Source organism: Bactrocera neohumeralis, chromosome 2, assembly GCF_024586455.1.
Source record: "Bactrocera neohumeralis isolate Rockhampton chromosome 2, APGP_CSIRO_Bneo_wtdbg2-racon-allhic-juicebox.fasta_v2, whole genome shotgun sequence".
Taxonomy (NCBI): domain Eukaryota; kingdom Metazoa; phylum Arthropoda; class Insecta; order Diptera; family Tephritidae; genus Bactrocera; species Bactrocera neohumeralis.
The window spans coordinates 57,286,817-57,305,705 of record NC_065919.1 but is presented as its reverse complement, the minus strand read 5'-3'; the positions used below and the strand labels follow the sequence as shown (position 1 = coordinate 57,305,705).

At 34.7% G+C, this 18,889-nt stretch overlaps 2 protein-coding genes across 8 annotated transcripts in view; one reads left to right on the top strand and one right to left on the bottom strand.

Annotated features, from left to right (window-relative positions):
- The window catches only part of LOC126751778 (uridine phosphorylase 1), a 453,502-nt gene that overhangs the window by 294,304 nt on the left and 140,309 nt on the right, over positions 1 to 18,889 (top strand). The gene's annotated exons all lie outside the window — the stretch shown is intronic.
- Positions 1 to 18,889, bottom strand: part of LOC126751772 (acetylcholinesterase) — a 454,065-nt gene that overhangs the window by 334,320 nt on the left and 100,856 nt on the right. The gene's annotated exons all lie outside the window — the stretch shown is intronic.

Sequence of the window (18,889 nt, the reverse complement as noted above, 5' to 3'; positions counted from 1 at the left end):
TTTTACGAAAATTGTTTAAATATGTGTTACAGCTACATAGTTAGAGAGTATACATATTAATGCACGGATATTTTCAATCTATTTTTTATAAGGATTTATAACACAAAATTTTGATATGATTAAAATTTTTACGTCTTAGTGGTCCTTAATCCCCTTTGCAAGCGAGTAAGACATTTCACATATGATTTCGCCTTCAACACAAGGTTAATCATACCCATTCGTCAGCTCATCAAAATGATGAAAATTTTCAATTTATGTAACCACTCTTAAAAGAATCGAACATTGGAAAATTTGATCTGCTAACGACTTCTATCATTCTCTCTCATTCCTAACCATTTCGGCGAAATTAGAGCAAAAGAAGTTCGACGTCGTCTTTGTATAGCTTATCTAAGAAGAGTAGTGCATTCCTACTTAGCGTTAAAAACTAGAATTTGGAAGGTATCACCTTTAATTTCACCGTCACTGTCCAGTCCTCTTGGTCGGATATATGTAAAATTCGAATTGGTTATGCAAAACCGAATAGAATGATATCATACTTTTATTCTATAGAAGATGACGTTCAAAACTCTTAATTCATATTGTTGATGAATCTCAGCTTCAACATAGAGATACCATCTAGGGTAGATCAAAAAGCTAAACGTGGTATAAGTGTGTGTGCCTTAAAGTACAACTACAAAACTTCTGCACCTAAAAATGCATCTGAAGACTAGCCGCAGCAATATGTATCGTCACCTAAAATACAAAACAGCGTATCATCAAAAGTAAATAGAAAACCACTGTTTGATATAATAACCAATATATAACCATTTTGTAACCAAAACTCAAATTTTGTTTCAATATGAGTGTATGATAACCAATATATAACAATTTTATAACCAATATATATCCATTTTATAACCAATATATAACCATTTTATAACCAAAACTTAAATATATTGATTTTCCTTCGCCTGTAAACTTATGAAAAGTGATCAGACGTTATTTTGCATTTTAGGTGACGATATATGTTTGTGCCATATGTATTAGGATGTCAGTTATTTCCCAACTTAAGTTTTTTTTACACACGCCACTAATGTTTCAGTGTTTCTCCAAAAATAGTATATAAAGTAAAAAAGCTATTTTGTTTCAGTTTGAACCGTTCCGAAATCATTTCACATTTCCCATGGATTTTATGACCTTTTGCATTCAAAGTTCTGTGTTGCTCATACGACATGGTGAACATAAAGAATGCTCAGTACATTTGAAGTATAGACTCACTGCGTATAACTTTTAAAGGAATGAATAAAAAATCCTTTATATGAGAAAATAATACTTATTTTTTAGACAAAATTTAAATTGATTATAAAGAGCTGCCACGTATACTATAAATATAAACTACGACGAGTTCGATACAATTTCTTTTTCTATTGATGCGAAAGACGATTTTTATCATGGAAGAACAAATTGAACATCGATTTTGCTAGAAATTTTATATTTCCAAAGAAGTCACGACTACAGAATCGTTGAAGAAGTGTTTTGGGTTGGTCTTTCACGAGCACATGTATTTGAGTGACACAAAACATTTAGTTAAAGTCGCGTTAATGACGATTTGATGTTATCGTTAAAGAAACAGTGCTCAATAATCGTCTTGACGACCTTAAAGATTTCGTAGGAGTTCGTTATCGCGTGTTAGTGTGCGTTCGTGTACCTTTTCTGGTGGTGGTTTAGTGTCGCGTGTGCGCTCGGCAAGCATACAAGTGCGCTCGTTTAAATCTAAAAATATTTTGATTCTAGTTAATGATTATTGTTTGGGTATTTATTATAGATCGACTGAAAGGAAATGTTTACCACACTGGAATCTAATCAAAGTGCTGATGGAAAAAAAGGTCATAAACAAAAAACATTGATGAATCTATCATATTCATACGAACGCTGACCTAGTACCAGCCAAAAAGGTTTTACCCTGACTTGGAATTTCTCACCCTTACATATATTTAGGTAAAAACGCAGATTAGCTGTTTTACTGTGTTATGCTCAGGTGGTTACGTAACTGATATAGGGCTCAGGTGGTTAAGGGTTAAAGAGACAGCAAAGAATCTCAACGTATATTATTGATCGACTGAAAACATTTTGGTTATTGTTTTGGGTATTAAGGGCGTAAATGCTACACTCGTACCAAGAGGCTGAAATCTTTCGCAAACACGACGTCGAGTAAAGGTTTTAAAAAATATGATTGACAAAAGCAAAATCAAAAAGAGCTTTTTTTTATGTTAAAACGTTTTTGCCAAAATTTTACAGTTTAGGAAAAAATTTAAAAGGTCATAAACAAAAAACTGACGACCTAGTACCATCACCCTGAAGATTAATACTGTGTTATAGGAACAAAATACAAACGGTGTTGGAATGAATTTAGAATGAGAAGTAGCAAAATAGAATAACTGTTTACAGTTTACGCTTTTTCTATGTTGCCATTTCTCATTCTTAAATTCATTACATCACTGTGTACTTAGATGGCCCAACCTTTTTTCTAACAGTTTCGTATGCAACCAAGCTCATCAAATTATTGTCGTTAGTTTTTTGGATTTTGCATTTCAATAAAATTTTTCTTTTTGTAACTGAAAAGAACTTCCACCATAATTCACGATTACAATATTTTCAGCATATTTCCTTTTACACAAAGTTTCGTTCATTTATCTGAGTTTGTCATTTCACAAAATTTCATTTCCCAGTAAGCGTTCCCCGGCGGGATTATGCGGATGCGGTAAACAGCGCAACGCCGCAGGACACAACAACAAACGGGTGGCAACGCCACAACGCTAAAACGTAAAACAAACAAAGCAGCAAGGCTTAACGGTCCGCGCTGCGATCAACCGCCAACACCAAGGACGTGCAGAAACGGTGAAAATTTAATGCAAATTGCTAAAGAGGCGGGAGTTGGGGGGAAATGAATGGCAGGAAGCTTGACGAGTTAACCGAAAAATATGACTTACTGGTTTAGCGGTGCTAAAAAGTCAATCTGTTTTGCTTTTGTTTTTCTTTTTGTTTTTGTTTCTGTTTTGGTTTTTGCTTTCGCTTTTATTTATGTTGTTGTTGTTTCACATTGCCGTTAAAGTGCGTAACGTTAAGCGTAGTAAAAATTTGCAGAATATTATTTAGCGGAAAATTCCAAGTACATACATACTTACGTACACACGCACACACGAACATAATTAATTATGCGTCATGGCTTTGTGTGTGTTTTTGACATTTTTCAATTATGCACGTGAAAACGCTTTGCCAGGCAATTCCAATATAGCAGAATGCACGCCAAAAGGAAACAAAAATAACAGCAACAACAACAACAACAACAAAGAGGCACTTCAATGCTCAAAACTGGTAAATTGTTATCAAGCATTGCCTATGGGCCACTTAACTCAATGACAACAACAGCAACAATAACAACAACAAACTTAAAAAACAATAAACCGAGCGAAGCGTATACGAGCGTGAATGAGTGATAGAAGCGAATGCATGTCAAGGGTAATGTTGTTGCTAACGAGATAAACCCATCTAAACAAAGGTCTACAAGCACACACCACACACACACACACACTACTTGGAGAGGGCGCAACTGCTTTCAGTGAAAAAATTGCAAATCTAATGTTACGGTTAACTCATCTTTTGAGAAGTTGTGCTGGAGCCGGTGGAAATTACAAATTTTAGTGGTTATAGGGCGTGTTCGAATAACGGTACATATGGACATTTTTTCTCTGGTTAAATTGAGTTTTTATAAAAAATTATGTATTTTCCCTCTGCTTAAAACTAGCTAGCTAGGCCGAATAGATTTAATAATTGGGAAGTGCCACATTCCGAAGGCGCATCTGCCATCAATGGGAGGAACGTGCCTTTGACCTGCTGTTAGAGTTAAATGCATAGGGCTTGCCCTGAACTGTTGCAGAGAAGCCATTCTTTAAATGTGTGTACTACCACCAAAGCTAGTTCTTTGGCTGTTTTATGAAATTTTTATATGGCGGAAGGTGCTGGAAAATACTATATTCGCGAAAAAATTTGCGAGTGTTCAACGGACACTGCTGTTCATAGCCAGAAGATGTATGGCCGTGAAAACTGCTCTAAGACTAAGATAATCTAAGAAATTCGATATCTGGGCACCTGGGCACTCTGGAATTCTGGCACACTTTGATTTCATACCAAAAACTTGGATTGCTTTGCCATTTCTCAGCCCACATACCTTCGAGAGAGGGAGAACTCGCAGTAGGAGAGACGATGAGCTTTCTTACGGATAAGTCAAAGGCTGTCGGGAGCTATCCATTAGCTTCAGTTGTAGGCTTTCCGACCACTGTAGCATCTTCCAAGCGGAAGTGGTTGCCATAAAATTAGCAGTAAATCTACTACACCTGAGCGCAGCCTCCTTCCTTTCATGTTTTATAACAAATGAATAGATCTCAACTCACAATACAGAGAAGTTAATAGGCGATAACATAAAAGACAACAGGCATTGTAGACGGCAGAACAATATGCGGGGTTATTTTCAAGCCGAGTCAATGTTGGTACTATATACTAGAACAATGGACTTTAGTAATTAAAACAAAATATCCTCTAGAAGATTTCACTTTTAGACCGAATAAAGAACGTTTTAAAGAGTCAAATTGAAAAATATTGAGCAATTCAAACAAGGGGTTTCTCTGCTCTTTTTTTTCGAAAAAATAAACATATTCCTTAGCATTGTTTCAGTGCAAATCTCTTAACTAAATTACGCGAATTTTCATATTTTCGTAGAGTTTAATTCTAAGCTGACATATTTTTTCCTCAAAAACCCATTTTTGTTCAGTTATGAAATTCACCGTTATTATTCAGCTAATATTTCTGCCAAACCACAACTTAGTAGTAATATGGAAGCATTAGCCTCAAAACACAACCAAAATTTAAAACTAAAAGCACACCCTAACCGCCTAGTTCCACACTAATTTGCGGACAACACGTTTCTCTGCAGTGCTAACGGTATTTGCTTGCGGCTGCAGCTGACAAGTGCAACCAGCCGACAATGCGCCAGCTGTAAACAATGTCAAGAGTAGCAAGTCAAGTACAACAATACAACGGCACCAACAACAACAACAATAAAATTTGCAACAACAACGACAACTGTTATGAATTGTAACAGCACCAAGTACTTCATTAGCAACATTGGCAAGATCATTATAAAAACAAACAAACAACAACAACAACAATAGATGCTACTCACACTGCACGTACCCTCGTACAGATGCATATCCAACTACTTGTTGTGAGTGCGAGTAGAAACACGCGCACACACACACATACGAAGGCGTGCTGCACGTGCGAGCGCCTGAAGTGAATGCATGCTTTTCTTATTTCTAACTGTTGTTGCCTTATTAGTTTATAAGTTAATGATTGCGTAGATGTTGCTGCTGTTGCTTCATTTACTTTCGCTATCGTCTTCGAAATTCTTCGGACCTACGATTTGTAAATGTTTTATTGGCTTAGCATAATTTGCTTGCTTCGTTCGTGTCCTTTTTTGTTATTGAGGAACAGCATTCCCGAGTAAGTGTCCTTTTTTATTACTGAGAACCCTCATTTTCGAGTACTATTTGTGGTCAGACAATCCACTCACACAACCTTGTATCTAACTCGAACTTGTCATAATATTCAAGATACCTCTGAGAAAATTTAAAATAAGTTTATGCTTGGGAAATGACGATCATATGTATATTACAATAGAAAAAGCCTAAAGGAACCGACTTTGGACCAACTAATATGAAAGTTAAATATGAAAATTAATTCTCTTGGATTTCATTTTGTATGAACGCTTTTAAGATAATAAACAATCCTCTCGCTAACTTAAAAGAAAACTAATCGAAAGAACTGTTTACTCATAAAAAGGCTATTCAAAAAAAGTACCTCTATTTGGATCATCCGTTTTGATATAAAGTCAACCGGAAGTTCGAAAACCTTTATATTAGGTATATGGCGGCTAATGGAAGTATTGATCCAGTTCAACCCATTTTTTGACACAAGAGTATATTTTATTAAAGAAACATTTGAACCGAATTTCAATAATACATATTTCTCATATATTGATCGATATTTTCGGAAAAAAGTCAGCGATAAGCACTGTGGTGCCAATATTTGCCGTCTGGATTAGTGAAAATTTATAATCCGATTTCGATTTTAAAAAATACATTGAGGGCACTGTTTGTGTGGAGTTTTATCAGGAAACATTGATTGGTTTTTAGTTTGTAAACTGGAAAGTGAAAGAACATTACATGCGATGTAGGCGTGGTTTTTGTCTGATTTCGCCCATTGTTATCCCACTGTTATGTAGGAACGCCATGATAACATTGCATATAAAATTTTGTTGAAATCGGTCGAGCAGATGCCGAGATATGGATTTTCGGATGGATATCGTCCAAATTTGATACCGGCTCCTATAATATGAATTCCACGAACTCGTCTTCACTTTTTTGCCAAGGAACGCGAGTATCACTTTTCATTACAATAGCTCAATTTTTATGAAAGTTACAAGTTGCACGGACAGACATTTATATATGTATTTATAACCCAATAACTAACTGAACTATTTTTATGTGATAAAAATAAGCAACATGTTGCAAGAGTATAAAAACCTTGTTGGCTATACATAATCGGCCGGACCGAGCAAAGAAAATCTAAAATTTCGAAAAATCGTTGATTTGTATTTCAACATTTTTAGATCGATACAATTAATCCGTCGATTATACAACTTTATTAAATCAAGTATAATACACATGTATTGGAAACAAAAAGATGTGGCCCATGACCATTTCTGGAGGATACAGTAAATAAATAAACGGGGGTAAATAAACGGGGTACCGCAGAAATTTCAGGTTTGCAAATGTCTTTTTTGCAATCGGCTTATCTCGGGATAGTAGAGAACGGAGAAAGCCTCTCATTTCTGTTGTTGTTGTAAAGGGTACCTAAACCCCGTTAGGGTAGTAAAAATTTGATAACTTGTCATCGACGTCATCCAATGGTAGGCCCAGGAAACGTGCTGTTACGACGGGGTCGGACCAAAGAAAGAAGGGTATCAGATATGTAGGGTTAGCAGGGCATGCAAAGAGGTGACTAGTGTCATGCGGAGACTCATTGCACGTTGGACATATGTTTGATGTGTCAGGGTCTATGCTGGATAAGTAAGAGTTTAACCTGCTACAGTATCCAGAATGAAGCTACGCAAAGGTCACACTCGTTTCTCGCGGCAACTCGAGCTCTTCGCTTGAAATAGGTGCTGGTTTGACTCCAAGTTTACCATTCACTGTTCAAGTTCACTTAAGGAACTTTTGTATTTTTTAACGTTTATTTAACGCGTTTTCTGGTTTTTTCTAGTTATTGGACGCCAAAGCAATTAATGGCCTTTGTGGCCTTCAACTCCAACACATTTAACTGTCTATGCATATTAGTGTGTTTACATTTGAAATTTACGTAAATAAATGAATTTCCATTTATATATCACTCAACTCATTTGGACACAAAATTATGCATTCGCATGTTTTAACCATAATTTCCTTTTGCTGAATGTGTTAAATTTTTTCCACATTAAAAGTTTTAATACCGCAATTCGTTGTTGTTGTTGTTGTTGTTTACATTTCTGCAGCTCGTTACATTTTATTGCGCTTCCACCATGTGCTTCACACTTTGCGGCTTGTTGTTTGTTTTATTTACGCTTTGCTATTGTTGTTTTTGTTCACAGTGCCGACGAACACACATCCGCTCGGGATTCGACGCCGCGCCACCACAAGTACAATGTTCGTATTTTTTAACAAATTACAATTATGTAAATGCCATCGTTAAAGTATGCCAGCAGCGGGTAAGCGAAAATGTATTATATACAACAACAACAACAACAACAACAAAAATAGCAACAGAAAGAAAGTACACTTCCGGTCTGGCGGTGCTAACGGCAGGCTCGCTCGTTCGCGCGCATTAATCTGTTTCGTCAGCTGTTTTGTTATTGTTGTTCTGGTTGCTGTTGTTGTTGTTGTCATGCATTCAACTGTTTCGACTTTTGGGCGCTGTGGCACAGAGATTAATACGATTACGGCCACAGTTTTAATTTAACAGAATGTATAAACAAATGCATATACACGGGTATGTACGTATGCTTGTATATGTGTGTATATGCTTATATGAATGTGTGGGTGTGAGTGTTTGTGTTCGTATTTTAGTTGGTGTTTTATGTGTGTGTGCAGTGGGTGTACCGCTGTTTCGCTCGCATTGTGGCTTGTTGTCAAAATTTAATTGTTGTTGTTGTTGCTGGGCGCGTGTGTCGGACGCTGTTATCACGCTGTGCCACTTTTCACCTTAATGTGTTAAACGCGCCGCGGTTGCCACTTGCGATTGCGATTACACATCAAGTGCGATAAGCGCCACTCACTCATTTCTATGTGTGTGTGGGTGTGTGTGTGTGAGAAACATACCGCTTTTAAGGCTAATTTGCATTTTTGTGTTTCCATATATGTGTATATACCAAATTTTACTTCATATGCATATGTGTGTATATGCATGTGCATATGTATGTGCGTAAGAAAGTGTTCTCTTAATTTTGGTTAAAAGAGTAAAGTAATTAATGTCAAGAGAAAATGTAAGCGTAATTAGCTAAATCATTTCATACTAACCTAACCTTCTTCAAAGGAAGTGAAAAGGCTGTGGTAGAAAGAGTTAACATGATTACATGCTTATGTGCAGATACAATTTTATATAACTAATTTCGGTATAAAAATAATAAAATTCATCTCTACTGTTACCGGTTCTGTTATCCATGAAATTATTTGACCAAGATGCGTTTACATAAGAGACATTGGGACTCCGACCTCTTGCAAGAATCAAAGTTAGGGGAATACCTTAAAGTGCGAACCGTCACCCAGAGGAATGGAATCCAAGCATTTATATATATACAGTTGAACTTCCCTAACTCGAATTACCATAATCCACAAAAAACTTCAAGTTAGAGAGACTTCGAGTTATGCTAGGAAATCTGTATGAACTTTGACTTCTATTGCCAATTCCAGAGTTCGAGTTATGGAAGTTCAACTCTGTATGAGTGACCGACTTATTCGACAAAAGGTTTGTTAAAAAAACGAAAATCATAATACACCCTGCCAAGAAAGTATTGGTAATTTATAAATAAAACAATAATTTTTCAATCTTCATCCAAATTTATTTTATCGCCTTCAAAGTAACATCCATTTGTAGTGATGCACATGTGCCAACGCTTCTTCCAATAGTCAAAATTTTTTCTATCTCGCGTATTCTTATTCAGCTCTCGCTTAGAATTTGTTTTGATGTCTTCATTTGAGTCGATGCGCGTTCCCCGAAGTGGATATTTCAGTGTGGAAAATAAGAAAAAGTCACTGGGGGCCATATCAGATGAATACGGTGCTTGCTCAATGATATTTGTTGAGTGTTTGACCAAAAATTCATTCACAATGATGGCCTTGTGCAATGGTGCGTTATCATAATAAAGAATAAACGAATTGTTGGCCCACAAACTACGACGTTTACGGTGGTTAGCGTATCGTAAGCACCTCATAACACCAAGATAATACTCTTTATTGACGGTTTGACCAGTGTTGGAAAGTATTTATAGTGGACAACACCATGAATATCGAAGGAAACAATGAGCTCACTTTTGAACGGCCTTGGCGTGGTTTTTTTCGTCTTGGGCGCGTCTTTGGGCCGCCATTCCGATAATTGCTGGTTCGTAAGTGTGCATTTTCGTAGACCCATGTCTCGTCATCTGTAATTATACGTTCCATGAAGGTGGGATCCGAATTGGTTAGATCCAGCATGTCTGCAGCCACCTGCTCTTGATACATTTTTTTATCGAAATTCAGCTCTATCACAACAAGTCTTGCAGCAAGGCGTTACATGCCCAATTTTTCATGCATAATCGTACGTACGCTCTCGTGTGACATTCCCAATTTATGGGCAATCTCTCTCAAGCTCCCATGACTATTTTCGGCAACAATTTACTTCACTTTTTTAATGTTATCATCGGTCACACTCGTTGAAGGCCGTCCACAACGAGGCATGTCTTCGACGGTCTCCCGACCCTCCTAAAATGCTCTGTACCACTCGTAAGTACGCTTTTTTGATAGAGCAGATTCACCAAAAGTCGTCTGCAACATTTTCAATGTATCGGCAGACGAAAATTCGTTCAAATACGTTGATCAATATTTTCGGTCACTGTAAAATTCGACAAATACCACTGAGGGCGACTGACATAAACAGCTGCTGTAAACACACTGGTTGGCAGATCGTGCTAATTTTTGGCATCATAATTAAGAACAGCTGTACCAACCTTGGAAAAAAAATTCCCTGTCTTCTATATAAGCAGGAGATTTAAATGAAGAATTCACGATACTTTCTTGACTTCGTCCCGATTTTATCTATTTTCCAATACTACTTTCTAGTAATTGCCACACACTAATAAAATGTTCCCTGAGGCTCATTAAGGTTCCAAACATGCCATGAGTAAAGTCATCCAGTTGTTATATATTTGCTATATTGGACCTAGGTCAAGTTTTCGCTCAATTGTATCCAATTTAGGCACTAAGATACAATATTATCTGTAAAACACGCGCTCTCATATTCATTGAGATAACTCACATATTGGCCGACATGTGCGATACAAAGCCACCCGGAAGTTCGAAAATTAGGTATATGGGGGCTCAATGAAGTATTGACCCGATTTAATCTATTTTTTACATACAGACATACTATTATCAGAGAAGAATTATCCCTGAATATCAATTACATATCTCACACATTTAACGATATTTTCGATCAAAAGACAATTATATACTATTACTGGTAGGTACTGAGTTCCAAATATTCAGCACTTAGGGGCTCGAATAGTTTAGTTGAACATTTTTTGAGCATAAAGTGGAATACTCTAAAGGAATTATTCGTTGAAACTTGTATCCTATTATAAAAATTTCTTCTTGATTTATTTCCGGAAGTTGAAAGAATAAAATGAAATTAAAAATTGCGTTATATTGTATGTGAAGTAGCCGTAGTTGCACACCGATTGGGCGACCAAATTCACACTTTTGTTAAATGTTATAATTTCCAAATACATAGCCAAATGTATGTTACGCTGGATACGTAGGCAGAGTATAATTCAAACCGCTTCCAAGAGTGACTTGACTTTTCGCTGAAAATATTCAAAATTATATTTACACCAGCAAATAAACGGATCAATTTCCTCTTACATACCTATGTATGTACATAACTACATATGTATCTACGCCTATTAATATATGTATCTAAATTATATACATATGTATATTGAATTGTTGTTATTGTTAGTGCTGAGAGTGGCAAAGCTGCTGATAAGTAATTTGCAGAAATCGATACCGCTAACGCGTGTACGCACAATAAGGACCAAAACACATTCACCAACACACACTCAAACATATACAGTTTTCGCTGGAAAAGCGTAAATATGCCTATCACCATGTCCGACACCACTACAGACACATGTAACACACTATCTAACGGCAAACACAATAAAAGTTAACGAAGAAAAAAGTTTGCTAACAAACAACAATAACAATAGTATAGCAAAGATAAATATTTAAAGATGCCGCAGCAAAGAAGAAGAAGAAGCGCAGAAGAACATCGCAACAATAGCTTCTTTGCTTAGCGCTGCTGCCAGGATTGCCGCTAGCTCTTCGCTGCTGAGTACTCGCACAATGCCCACTGCTGACTGATAGTATTTGCGTTGAAATAAAATTTACTTTGTATGTCCTTGAGCGCATGTAAATTGAAAATATGTATTAGCGAGTGTTGCCACCGTTTGCGGCGATGCTTTTCAGTGCTTCACTGCTGTTTGAGCATTGGACTACACATACTCGCCTTTACATGCATTACAATATATGTGTCAACACATACATCTTTGTACTTGTGTGTGTGTATTTGTTGCTGTTTATTTATGGGTGTTTCTTTTTTTTTGTTGTTGCTAGGCACAATGCTCGTCTGCCACTTTTCAGAGTTTACACACTTTTTTGGCTTTCCTCTTTCAGCTTTTTTGCTGGGTATACAGTTACTTTTGTGCGAAATTGTTTGCTTTGTCATCTTGTAATGCTTTAATGCTGATTAAAGTCGATATTTTCATCAAAAGTATTTCGCAAGTGGGTGGAATGATACGGTTTCACAAATTTCAAGTGTTTGTTATCGTTGAAGAAAAAAACTTGAATATATTAATTTTCAAGCTTTAAATGTTTGAGAATAAAAAAAATTTATGAATATTAAAATTACTAGCAAAGTATGTTACTTAAAGGAGGAGGCTTTTGCTATTCTTCTAAGCATCTCATTTCGTTACAATTGCTGTTGCTCTTATCTAGTTAATCCAAAATTTATTAATTTATTTATTTTTGGTTCTCACCGACTGCCTGATATTATTATTTATTTTCATCTGCAACCTATTTAAATCTTACTCTTAACCATTATTGAGCTGAAAAAGTACATAATTTGTCATCAAAGGACACCCTTTCAACAGCTTTTGATAAAAAGAAACTGCTCATGCCGAACTGTCGTGTTCGAAAGTGCATAAACAAGGGATGATCGACATAACTTTCCAATAATAATATTTTACTACTGCGGCATCTAGCGTAGAAGTTTTCTTCAACGTGATAACCTTGCTATAAAAGCGCAGATTTCGAGTGTATTCCAAATCCGATCAAACAATCGATTTTTAATAATATTTTGTATTTAAAAATTTATTATTATATAGTATATGGTATCCATTCATTTACTTTAAATATAAACTCATTAAAAACTTTTTCGTCATAACTTGAATTTCGTGCCAAAGAAGCGGTTACGAGGGCTGCTATATATATTCTGGCCTAGGGCAACACTAAGTGTTGCCAGGTGCAATCTGACATTTCCATTGGAAAGTTTGACATTTTTTAGCATAACATCACTCAGAACGTTTTGTCATTTAATCGTGAATTGTTTTATTTACAGGGAATTAAAAAATTCATCTCGGCCAAAAAATGGAATTAACTCGTGAACATTTTCGTGCGATCATTTTTCACAACTTTCGACGTGGATTATCACGACAAGAGTGCATCGATGAACTAAAATCTTTGTATGGCTATGAAGCACCATCCTATAGCACTGTGAAAAACTGGTACAACGAATTCAATCGAGGCCGACGCACACTCAAAGACGAATGACGTGAAGGTCGTCCAAAAACAGCCGTTGTGCCAGAAAACATCGATGCCGTACGTGAACTGATAATGCAAGACCGTCATGTAACATACCTTCAGATAGAGGCATGCCTATGCATTTCTCCCACCAGCATACATTCGAAATTGCATGAACACCTGGCCGTAAAAAAGGTTTGTTCTCGTTGGATCCCGCACAATTTGACAATCGCTCAAAAAAAGGCTCGTGTGGATTGGTGATTTTCGTTGATAAATATGCCTATTTACATTATTAGGCCAGAAATATATATAGCAACCTACGTATAACCCCTCAAAAGCTTTCATCGTTATGTTAAAAAAAGTAGCTTCTTCAGTATCATTCTTTATGATGCTAACAATGCACAAATACATAGGCATATTCTAAAATATTCACACAGAGAAGTCCTCTGAAAACTATTCAGTTGACAAATTTCGATCCTACTGAAACTGTAAACAGATTACTATGCTAAGTTATGCATATTTTCCTCCTGCCAACTCTGTGAATATACAGAGAACAGCTGATTCAGAACTGGTTATAGTTATCTCATCATTGGTAGCACATCAAAAGTAACCAGAATAATTTCAATGAGAAAGAATCTAGAGCACTATTCACTGTGCTAGAAAAATAAATGTAATAGAGATGCTTTAGAGAAAAGCAAATACAATGCAACAATGGTAAATATTCTCGTAATAAAATTTTAAGCACCCTTGCATATGGAAGGACAGTTTGTGGTTACACATATATACAATTTGGGTAACCAGTGATTACTTCAGTATCAGACATTGGAAAGAAACTATTGACCAAATCAGGACTATGCAGCAAGCAAGCACTCATACTTGTAGCTTAGCAACTAAGGACGTGACTGCGACATTCTTGATGCGCTAAATCTACCTAAACAATTTCAACTGAGCTAAAGCTATCATAGCATATATGTATACATATATCATCAATATATGTATATCTTGCAGTTGAGGCCACTGACACCGAATTACGGTAGTAAATTTTTATAATTTCGGCTCGTTGTTGGATCGTATGTATATATTTCCATGATGAAATGACAAACCTTACTGAGGAAAAATGTCAAAGGATCGGAAAAAATATAACGTCGTTTGCTGTCGCTTTTGTCAACTTTTGAAAAACCCTTAGATTGCCTCAATTTCATATACATTAGCAACAAAATAGATTTTTTCTAAAGCAAAGACAAAAATGCAAAGCTGTGACATAAAACTTTGTTCGCCTATGACAAACTTAACAAACTTTAAATATGCTCCTAAAAAACAACACTAACTTGCAAGCCGCGTGTAAAACTGCACATTTTGAGATTTTTGTTTTATAAAACTGTCGTAAAAATTACACAAAAGCGAAGGCGCAAAAGCATATTGCGAATGAAAAAGTATACAGCCATACAGAACAATCGCAACTTTAAAACAAAAAAGTCAGAAAAAATGCGGAAAAGTGAAACAAAATATTTCCAGCATTGCAAGTGAGCTTGTAACTGTATCATGTGTATGCAAACAGCACTCATGTTACGAACGCACGTGGAAAGTCAGCGAAAAGGTTGTTCCCAAGCGGGGTATTTCACGAAATTTTGTATGTGTAAGTAAACATATGCGGCACTCAAAGGTAGGGTGGTTCGAATGCATACTTTTTCCTTTTTATACACTTGCAATATGTTGTAATAGTTTTGTATTGAGTATATGTCACTCAGCTTTTGAGATATCGATCTGAAACTTTGCACTCGTCCTTCTGGCACAAAGAATCTGCTTATTTGACGCAATCGCCGATATCGAATCACTATAGCATATAGCCGCATACAAACTGACCGATAGGAACCAAGTGTTTGTACGAGAAACTTTTTTATGTTATGAGATATTTTTAAGAAATTTAATATGGGTTATTGTCCCAGTCAGAGCCATAATTTGAGTATAAATTGGTCATGTAGGATTATTAAAGAATAAAGCTGTCATACAAACTCATCGATCCAAATCAATATGAAGATCTTTTTATAGCCTTTCATGTTTTGAGAAATGCACAAGCGAAAGGCTACATCGAAGCTATAATAATTTTTAATTGTTTTCATTTAAAATATGAAAAATTGCTTGTGGGATAAAAACTTACATCTAAAGATTTTATTCATTCAAAGCCATCTGTGACAAATTTTTGAAATTTCGAGGGATTTGTTAAAAAAAAAAAACAAAAAAAAACCTTGAAACTTCATTACGTCGCGTTAGCTTTTCAAATATTTGCACCACCCTGTAATTTTTCCTTTTGACATATACTATAAGTGTGCATTTGTGCTTGCCGCAGCACACTGAGCTCCCAACAACTTATACACTGCAGCTTTTCATTATATTTTAGCACTTTTAATATAAGTATTTTTTGCTTGCTTTGCCGCCAAAGTTGTTATTGCTATGTACTTTATGTTATTAAGCTCCCGTTTTTTGGTGATTACTCGCAATTTTAGGGCACACGTGCCATGTCGCTGCCTCGTGGCATGCAGAGTGCCCGAAAGCAGGTTATACACATTTGCCCACCATTCGCTAAGCACACATACATAACTGCAAACATATATATGTATGTGTACAATAAATATGTACGCCACCTGCGTATTTATCGCCGTGTTTAAAAGAGCAGCAGTGCTCCAGGAGAGGCTCGTCGCTCGCCACTCGTATACTCGTATGTGCTCGTATGCTTGTGTAAATATATATATGCAAATGTATATGTTTGCGCAAAACTTCTTCTTATTTGTCCTTTACATGTTCCCCCTTTTAGTTGTCGGCTGGCGCTTTTGATGACTGTCACATTTTTTTGTTTACCGCCAGCAATCTACCTGTCACTCGTGCGTTTGCCTCATGCCTCGTTGCAGCTGGTTGAATGTGCCGCAATATGTGAATGCGGCGGAAGTGTGACAATTAAAAACAAAGTGAAACCATGCCAGAAAAGCATGGTAACCAGCATTTTCTAGTAAGCGGTACACGCGGCGTATGAGTGACATTTTAATTTTTTCGTTTATACACTTTTTTGTTGTATACTGTCAAAAGTGAAGGCAAGGCACAAATTTGGGATGCATACAAAACATAAATAAATAAAATAAAATAAACATTCACGTAAAAAATAAATATCTAGAGCAGCATTTTGTATTAAAGTGTTTGATTGAAGGCGAAAATGGAAAGAGCGTGAATGAAATATTATAAACTTTTTAAAGGAAAATATTATACAAAATTTACTTATAATTATAAATTATTATTAAGTAATTGTTGAACTATTTTCAGAAAAAAAGTATTTATATTTTTATCTTTTTCGTAAGAAAACCATGAAAAAATTGACAAAAAGCGACATTTAAATAGATGAATTAAGTGGAATTTGATCAAAAATTTTGGTAATTGCTTGACTACCAAAAATTTGGTTATTTATCAGATCAAAAAGTTGTTAGTTTATTATATGGAAAACAGTATGCAGAACATCTAAAAAAAATTATAATCTTATGATCAGTTTATTCTTTCCCCCTTTATTATAAAATTTTCTAGAAATTGAGATATATTTAAGTTAAAGTTAAAATATATTTAAGTTCAAGTTGAGCTATATTTAAGTTCAAGTATAATTTTAAGTTTTAAGTTCAGAGTTCTAAGGTCTATGTTCTGAGTTTTTAGTTTTAAGTTTTATGCTTTAAGTGTTAAGTTTTAAGTCTGAAGTATTTAGTTAGTTTTATGCTTTAAGTTATAATTTTTAAGTTTTTGCTTCTAAATTTTAAGTTTTAAAAATTATGTTTTAAGTTCTATGTTTTAAGTTAAGTTAAGTTAAGAGCATAAAACCTCTAAGTTCTAATTTTTAAGTTTTAGGATTAATTTTTAAGTTCCAAGTTTTAAGTTTTAGGTGTTAATTTTCAAGTTTTTAAACATACTTTAAACAATTAATTTTATATATACTTTTACGGTACGATATAATATTTAAATAAAATAAATAATAAAAATTCTCTGTTATAAGATTTTACAGTTTTTCGTTAATTTATCATACAATTTAACACATTTTCTCTTTAACATTTAACAAATATTTTAAAATTCAAACATTGCTATGTATTGAGTACTACCTCACCAATTCATAATTTTCCAAAACCAAAACAATAATTGTACAAAAATTTATATTCTATCATCCCACACTTTGCCGCTTGTACTTACACGAACTTGACCTACAATTGCCACGCACATAAAACAGAAACTTTACAACACAATATGGCATAATGAATGTGCCCCACCGCGTATACGCAACATTTCCATACAGGCGACCATATGTTTGCATGCGCATTTGTCAGCACCATTGCGGCCGCGTGGCTTTCGCGCGTTCAAGCGGAAGTGTAAATCACACAACTGGCACGAATGAGTTATTTGGCAGCACGCTGAGTAAGGCACTGTCTTACTTCCGCACGCGTTTGGTGTGGGTAACCACAAGCACTCGTAGACAGGACTCATAAGTGGTTGGTTGGCAAAAAAAAATATATGGGCTGGTCACTGAATATTTTATGCAAAAGTGCCGCAGCGTGAACGGAAGCACACACACACGTACACAGGCAAGAGTAATATCACTAAAACGCACAGAGGTAATTACGAGTACGATGGAGTCTTAATGGCCCCGCTATGTTACGTATTAACATATTTGTATCGTAAAAAATATGGATTTGGAAATTGTAGATTCAAGGAGATAGTTTGTTGTGTAATTTATTTAAGAATTTATATAAAGTTCGAAAATTGAGTGCTCAGGTTAGTGGCTTAGTAAGGCAAATACTAAAAATATATGGAAAACGGCAGAAATAAATTAAAATTAAAATTTATGCATTAGAAATAATTGTTTACTATTACTTTAATTAAACAAAATACATTTAGATGAAATAAATTTATTAAAAAATAAATAAAAAATAATGTTAATTATTAACCAACAATGTAATATGGTAAAAAACTACATTTTTTGATGCAAAATTACTATTTTTTTTTACTTTAAATTATTTAAAAAAAATATTTTTGTTGCAAAATATATTAAAAAAAATATTTAGAAAACTTTAATTTATTTTTTTTTTTTATTAAAAATTATTATTTTCAATTTATTTAATTAAAAAACTATTTTTGTTTAAAATTGTTATTTTCATTTTTTAATTAAACAATTATTTTCAATTAAAACTTATTATTTTAAATTTTTCCTTCTTCTCTTTTAATTATTTTAAATTTATGAACATTTTTCTTACATTTTTTAATAACTGAAGTCTATAAATAAAATTTGCAATAAAAGCAAACACATTTAAAAAATATTAACTGAACTGAAATTATTTTATAAAAAGTAGAAACATCAAAACAGTTGAACATTTTTATTTTTAGTGGTTTTGTTGGCTTAAAAATTATTAAAAGTTAAAAATAATAAAAATAAAAATGGCTGGTGGGTACATGAAAACACTTGAAAAAATACCGTAGCAGAAAATTATATTTGCTTGTAGGATACGTGTATAAAATTTAGAAATAAGTTTTATATTTTATAGTTATTTTACAATATTTTCGAAATTTGGTATTTATTGTGTAGTATTTTTCAACATATAAAAATACGGCAAAATTTTCATATAAGATAGCGTTTTCAATTTTTGAAGCAGGTGGCAACATCGAAACGTAATATACTTCGTGAAAAA